The sequence below is a fragment of the Priapulus caudatus genome, unplaced genomic scaffold (genome assembly GCF_000485595.1).
Source record: "Priapulus caudatus unplaced genomic scaffold, Priapulus_caudatus-5.0.1 Scaffold690, whole genome shotgun sequence".
NCBI classification, from domain to species: Eukaryota; Metazoa; Priapulida; class Priapulimorpha; order Priapulimorphida; family Priapulidae; genus Priapulus; species Priapulus caudatus.
In genome coordinates this window covers 46,760-55,277 of record NW_014577751.1, presented here as the reverse complement: position 1 = coordinate 55,277, position 8,518 = coordinate 46,760, and positions in this window count along the sequence as shown.

Below are 8,518 nucleotides of genomic sequence, written 5' to 3'. Positions count from 1 at the left end.
CAAGTTCGATATAAAATCTATTCACAGCTGGGCTCAGTTTCCCTCACCCATAGCCACAGCACGATGGTCAGGATATACGCGCCCCACACCATACCATATACGCGCGATGAAAAAAACCCAGTTCGTGCCGCAACACGTAGCCAGTTAGTAAAATACGCAGTCGTAGCCAGCGAGTCAGTTAGAGACAGTCACGTAGTCACACGTAGTGAAGTAGAGGAACTTATATGTGCTGTAAAACATTACCTAGCCTGTATTTAGTGATCCTCTGAGTAGAATAAAATCATCTAGTCTGTTACAACAAATACGTGTTATCTCTACTGTGAAGTTATTCGTTACTCGCCTTACGTCGCACGAGAGACACAGAGACAAGTCTGACATCTCCTTCAAGCGGAAACGCAAACATGAAACGAAACAACGGGTTAAGAACAATACACGACGCAAGGTTCAGAACATTACCACCTACACTATCACGTGCCTACATACAGTCGGGCATCCCCCGACGTGTCTCAGGAACCGTCTATAGCACTGGTACACCCATAACACTTGTACAATACGCAGAACACTTGTACATCTGGTGTCGTTTCGACCAGGATTCGTGCGGAAGGGAGTCGGCAGCAAGAAACGAAGAGCAAAAAGAGTTAGCGGCAAGCGAGTAACGTGAGTAACATTAAACCTTAGTAGCAGTGAGCGTCAGCCGCATCGTATCACCGTCAACACTCAATACGGTACTATCAAACATCAAGCGCTAGCATCAGCATTGAGCTTCAGCATTCACATCGACATTCGAGCGTCAGCATCAATGTTAGCAGCATCAACATTAATAGTTGTGTATCGACATCTGAGCGTCGGCGTCAGCAGTAACAGTAACAGCCGCGACGGCAGCCTTGCCATCGTCAACGTCGACTGCAGTATCGTCAACAGCAGCAGCGGCCCATGGCCAATGGAAACTTTTGCGAACTTACCATAGAGACTATAGCGCGCGTAGGAACACGCTGAAGCTATTCTAAGCGAACTGTGACCTTGCAGCAGCAGCAGCAGCAGCGGAGCAGCGTAACGGCGAACGTACTAACAGTAGCAGCAGAGAGATAGCGGCATCACCGTCGTTGCTATTCTCTGTGTAGCATCTGCCGAGCCTGCAGAAGTGCGTATGAACAAGCCGGCTATCTTTAGCGGGCAGTGACCTCGCAGCGCAGCAGCGCGGCAGCGATATTGCAGCGTAGATGCCATCTCATCCAGCAACATCATCACCGTGGAGACATCATCAACATTTTCGTCAACGCCGATAGAAGTCCCGTCATCATCAGCGTGGGCGTCAGCGTCCCCAACATCACCGCATCAACACGCACGCACGAGCGACAGCAGCGGGCGGCATCAGCACGCACGATAGCCTGAGGCGAGCGCGCATCCCACATCTGGACATAATTAATAGGACGGAGCTATAGCGAAGCAGTATATCGCTGTTATCTACCATCGGCAGCGCCGGCAACCTCTTCAGTCGACGGGGAATCACATCTGAAGCGATGATTCTTACCCTACTATTGTAAGTACAACATTCACTGATTCGTGCTCAGCTTAACGTAATGTAATTGATGAATAGTTAACCTTTAATATCGAATAATCCACCGTACGATCCATTACCCAATCCTACCTCTGCTATGGAGTCTACCGCCTCTCATCAGACAGAATCGCAGGCTCCTGTATCGCCAATTGAGTTATTAATCAAGGAGGTCAAAGCCTTGAGCGCTCTTACATCCTTTCAATCGTTTTCTGGGGAAGAGAAAGGGTTAATTACCTTCGACGATTGTAGGGGAGGAAAATGAGATGGAATTAGCTCGTTTATCGCTTAGACTCTTGAGCAGAGAAACAGCTCAATTCGCATCTAATGTCCTAACCCGTACACCGGGGATGGGGATGTCACAATTAGGTCAACTGCTAAGGGAGAAATACGCAGACCACGCGCACGTGGCGATTCTCTCCAGAAATTTAAGCACGACAAGCAAGGACGTCACGAAATCATAGCCACATTTGCCAAACGGCTGGAGGCAGAGGCGAGAGCAGCATTCGGGGCGCATGCGTATGAAGATTTATACGTTCAGTCTCGAGTAGTTAAACAGTTTATTGATGGATTAAGATCAGAAGCAATTAAAAGAACATTAATTCGCAACCGTCCCGCCAACCTCGAAGAAGCAGTGAAACTTGCTATCGGAGAATCAGCTATCGATCAAGAGGTAAGGATGCGAACATCGCGCCACGACGAGGAGCCAATGGAGATAGACAATGTAGAATCCACGTAATGGAGAAGCAACTTCGTCATGGAGAAGCAAATTCAAGAGATTCGCGGCACTGTAGCGGAGATAATGGCGACCGTATCAAAGTCACCTCCACAACATAACGTCAATACGCAGCTACCATCACCGCAACAGCCAGCGGGAGGCACGATGAATCAAGGAGGCGCGCAGAGCAAGGAATTTCAGCCTAGATATGCGTCATTTACGCAATCGCCGCCATGGCCAACGCATAACCAGCAAACGACGTGGAGGCAGTCTATGCGCCCTGCTTTCTAAAATAGCACGGGATGGCAGCGTGGAGCAGCAAGTAACTGGCAGCCAAGGCAAATACAGCCATTCGAAAAACCCCGATATGCACCGCCACCTGGCGTTCGTTATCAATGGACGAAGGATGACAAGCCAATATGTGCACTATGCGGTAAGATAGGTCACCGCTGGAGGCAATGCAGATCGACACGACAAGCATTTAGCGCAGGAAATGTGGGAAACGCCAGCGCTCAATTTTAAGTGAGACGAAAAACCGAGCGAACGACACACAACAGTCTCTAACAATGAGACAAATAAAATGTCGGAAAGTACATAACACCGAAGATACACAGAGAGCAGCACCCGTCTGCTCACTACGAATCGGTGGGATAATGACAGATTGCCTAATAGACTCCGGAGCGCAGACCACACTCATAAGCGAGCAGCTCTGGAAACGATTACCATCACGCGTGCGACATGCGCGAGGGCTGTCAACAACAAGCAAACAGACACGTACATCAGTAACTGGGAACAAAGTAAGAACTAAGAACAATAGGAGAAGCAACAATCCCACTTGTTATTGGGCACTACCGTACAAAGTTTCAATTCCAAATAGTGTCACAGCTACGCAAAGCAGCCATATTAGGGTATGATTTCATGAAGACAGTTGGAATGAAAATTGATTGTCAAAAAGGCATTTTATCAGTTGGAAGATCAGTAGTCACATTAAAGACAGCTTTTTCAGAACAAACGGATAACAAACATATTCAGCTTGTTCTACTCAAGAACAAAGTACAGATTCCGCCGCGTACAGTCGTCATCTGCGAAGGCAAGTTAGGAAAAGGCGTACCTGTCAACACAACAGTAGTAATTACAGGCACAGATGTGTTACCTGCACTGCGAGATCAACCAGGTATAATCCCTGTAGAAACATTAGACATTGTTAACAAGGATCATTGTATAAAGTTTCCAATGGTCAATACGACAGACACAATGTATTCGTTTGACAATAACAGTGTCATCGCTTTGGTCAAGCCAATTAATGAGAAACAGATAGCATCAGTCAAGATAGAAAAGGCATCTCAACATACAGGTGCACATCACAAGGAAAGCAATAAACATAGAGGAAAGTCATCAACGCCAACCCTACCAAAGGTCAATCTAGATCACATACCACCAGCGTGCAGCTGTGGAGGATCTACTGATGCAAAACAGTGACTTGTTTGTTGAAAGCAACCTTCACCTTGGACGTACCAACCTGGTCAAGATGACAATAGACACCAAAAGACACCCACCTATACGACAAAAGCCATATCGAACACCGATTAATTACCGACCAATGATTGATCACCATGTGAATCAGCTGTTAGAAGCCAAGATAATAGAACCCAGCAATAGCGCGTGGGCAAGTCCAGCCTTCATCGTCTCCAAGAAAGATGAACCTGAGGGTCGTATGGTAATAGATTACAGGAAACTTAACAAGGTCACAAGGAAGGACACATATCCACTACCTTGTATACAAGATATTCTTGGATCGTTAGGAAACGCACGTTTCTATTCAACCCTTGACTTAAAGTCGGGCTACTTCCAAATAGCAATGACAGAGGAGGACAAAGCCAAGACTTGTTTTATCACCTACAGAGGTACATGCGATGACAATGTCCTTTCATTTTGCTTATCAAATGCACCCAGTGTTTATCAAAGATTATTAGATACCGTATTAAATGGATTACATCACAGGTTTGCCATTCCATATATAGACGACATAATCATTTTTAGCCAAACCTTCAAACAACACCTAGTAGACATCAAAAAAGTCTTTGACAGATTACGTGATGCAGGTCTCAAGCTTAAAGATTCGAAGTGTGAATTCCTCAAAGACAAGTTTAATTATCTAGGACACATTGTCTCACCCCAGGGCATAGCCCCTGACCCAAAGAAAATCGAGGTAGTCAAACAGCTTAAAGCACCTACAACAGTCAAAGAGGTACGATCATTCTTGGGCATGGCAAGCTATTACCGGGCACACATCAAGTCATTTGCAAACATTGCAAACCCTCTAACAGCATTAACACACAAATACGCCATATTCGAATGGAACAAAGATGCAGAACACGCGTTTCAGACCTTGAAGCAGAAACTCATAGAAGCCCCAATCTTAGCCTATCCAAACCCTACCAAGAGCTACCGTCTATTCACAGATGCCTCATCCTATGCAGTAGGAGCTGCCCTTACACAAACAAACGACGAAGAAAACGAGGTCGTTATATCATACATCAGTCATCAGTTAAACGAAGGACAAATGCGTTGCCAGTCATAGAAAGAGCAGCATAAGCCATCGTCTATGCTCTACAGAAGTTGCGTCATTACTTGGCCAGTGCAAAGTTTGTCATCGTTAGCAATCATAAACCACTACAATATCTGCTAACGAGCCAAAATCTTAAGAATGCTCGACTTCAGCGATGGGCATGAGTTATTTCGGAACATAATGCGACAGTTGAGTATTGCTGTGGCCTATCCCACAGAAATTCAGATGCACTGTCACGAATCAAAACCAAAAGCGATACCACACCAGAGGTAGAAATCCAACAAATCACCGATGAGCCAGGACCTAATACAAATGCAAACGAGGACACACAGGTCAAGCAGCCTGATACTACAGAGGTAGTTATGCAAGAGGTGCCGGAAAAGCACACAGAGCGACAAGAAGAACCAACTTCAAGTAATCATCCAGTATTAAATCTAACAGGAGTCAAAAAGGAGCAATGAACAGATCCCCAACTGCAGAACATTATTCGGACACTAACAGAACCTAACACCACTAATAAAGAACTACAAATTTTATCAGATTACATGCTTGATGAAGCAGGATTACTGCATCATGTTACACCGCCTACAAAGGACTGTGCTGCCAGTATGCAATTGGTTATACCACATCTATTCACAAAGGATATTATGGTAGCGCTGCATGACGACATCTATCACGGTCACCTGGGATTTGATAAAACCTATAACAAGATCAAAACAAGATATTATTGGCCAGGAATGTATGCGGATATCCATAACCACATTGGAGCATGCATTCCCTGCAACTCTAGGAAACTGGAGCGCATACGTGCACCATTAGGAGAATCACCATTACCCAAAGAACCAATGGATGGGGTTGCGGTCGACGCATGTCAGTTTCCACTCACTGAGCGAGGTAACAAGTATCTCATCCATTTTCATTGTCTCTACACTTCGTGGCCAGAGGTATTTCCAGTCAAAAACAAAACAGCAGAAAATGTAGCCAACCTCTTGGTAACAGAAATCTTCCCGCAACATGGGGCACCACGAATCCTGCTATCAGACAACGGACCAGAATATGACAACAAACTGCTTACCAGATTGACCAAGCTCTTTGGAATCAACGCCATTAAAGTCGCTCCTTATCACCCTGCGAGCAATGGTGCGAACGAACGATGGCATCGGGTGCTTAACTCCATGCTCTCGAGCTATGTCAACAAATCACAGACAGATTGGGACTTAAAGATCCAACCACTACTCGCAGCATATAGAATGAGTATGCATGAGAAGACGAAATGCACACCGTTCTATCTCATGTACGGTAGAAAGCCAACATTGGCTCTAGATAACCTGCTTCGCCCGAGAAGGAAGGTATACGACAAAGACCCCATAGCGCAGACATCCGAACGCTTACACCAAGCCTACTCACATGTTAGGGATAGGACACGCCTAGCACGCCTCAGAAACAAATAATATTACGATAAACGTGCTAGACAGCTTAATTTTGAAGTCGGCGACCTCGTCTACTACCATGACCCGGTGTTGAAGCCAGATACTATACGCAAGTTATCATCACCGTGGCACCCGTATTACGTGGTGATAAAGATGCTAACGCCGAAGAAGTACCTGCTCCAACACGAGATCACGAAGCGAGAAGTGATCTCGCACGTGGAGAATATTAGGGCAGCGCACACACAAGCTAGGTAGGATTCCAGAAAGCCGACACAGGAAGAAGATGTGCCAGAGATAAGACGTCGTCAGCCCCAGAGGGCAGCGACATTGGCATATCCGCCCGACGAAAAGGGTAGTGGTAATGATGAGTTCGATGAGGAAGACGAACTTCCTCTAAGTCATTTCATCACAGTGCCCAAGGCACAGGCTTCAGCGGATTCTACGGAACAACCGCAGCCGGCAATGTCGCGTGCAGTCGATCCAACTACAGAGGATCCATCTGCAGGTGACATTGAGGCTCAGGAGCCTAACACCACTCAGCAACTTAGCGAAAGTGATGATGAGACGATCATCTACACCCCATCGGAGTCGGAAAACGAATCCACTAGCTTTGATGTGGAATCAGATTTAGAAGAGGATACCGACAGTGAGCAGTCGGCCAGAAGACAAAAAGCGGGCGAGGAATCGCGTGAATCAAGTTCCCCGACACAAGCAGTAAAAAGGGCAAGGTTAACTGCGCAGGAAGGCGTCGTAAGTGAGCCTAGTGAGACGACAGCAGTAGTCGATGGGATAACAACGGCTCCAACGAGTGCACATCTCATGGTGCCAACGGTAATTGTACAGGAGCCACAGGTAACGGCCACAGCGAGGCAAGGTAGAGGAATGTGCCTAATGAACAGAGTTAAAGGACTCTTGGCGAAGGCATGGACAAACCACTAAAAAATTCTTCGCATTTTCTCTTACACATTATGTCTACCCTCCTCTCCACCCTGCCCTTGAACCCTTGCAACGAATCCCGAAGAGATCGAGTTAACTGTACATAGGGTTTAGTTGCTGAGCACCGAGTGAGTGTTGTACGCGCGACGTTAACGTTGAACGTGAGTATGGACATACGATGATCATGACTTATGATTATTATTGCGTTATATTTAGCATAAATAATTTGGATTGTATACACGCGCGGTTAGTTAAGGAAGTTAAGAAAATAGCCTGATGATATATCGTGTTAGTTAAGCTGGTTAAAGGGAGTCATGTATCGCATTTGTTAGGGTACGAGTTCACGTATTAGTGACTTCATGACTTATACCACGTGGAACTCTTTGGACACCGGTTGTTGGCGGTTGAGCCGAGCAACCTTTTTTGGCAGGGGGCGTGTGTAGCAGTGCTACGCGATTTAAGCTGTGGGATATTCTCAGCGCGATGACATTAGTGCTAAACCTGAGCGCGGTTAAGAATAGCCACATCGTGACCGCTTGGTTTTTCTAACTGAGCAGTAAGGGCGTGGCCCAATCGCCAGCCATCTCTTCGGCCATGTGACTCGGCTCGGCTTTCCTCGCCCATAGCCACAACACTATGGTCAGGATATACGTGTCCCCCACCATGACCATGTTCGCGCGATGGATATAAAAATCCACCGCGCGCCGTGACACGCAGCCAGTTAGTCAGTCAGTCGTAGCCAGCGAGTCAGTTAGAGACAGTCACGTAGTCACACGTAGTGAAGTAGAGGAACTTATATGTGCTGTAAAACATTACCTAGCCTGTATTTAGTGATCCTCTCAGTAGAATAAAATCATCTAGTCTGTTACAACAAATACGTGTTATCTCTACTGTGAAGTTATTCGTTACCCGCCTTACGTCGCACGAGAGACACAGAGACAAGTCTGACATCTCCTTCAAGCGGAAACGCAAACACGAAACGAAACAACGGGTTAAGAACAATACACAACGCAAGGTTCAGAACATTACCACCTACACAATCACGTGCCTACACACAGTCGGGCATCCCCCGACGTGTCTCAGGAACCGTCTATAACACTGGTACACCGATAACACTTGTACAATACGCAGAACACTTGTACACTTGCATGTAAGGTCCCCGCTGCGTATACCAGCCAGTACACAATATGGCTACGTTAGTGTGTTAGCGCATGCGCAATATCTTACCAGAGGAGTTATATTTTGTGATGAATATGCATTTAAAATGGTTATGGCGTATCTCAGCATCGATTTCCCTAATAAACCTTTAT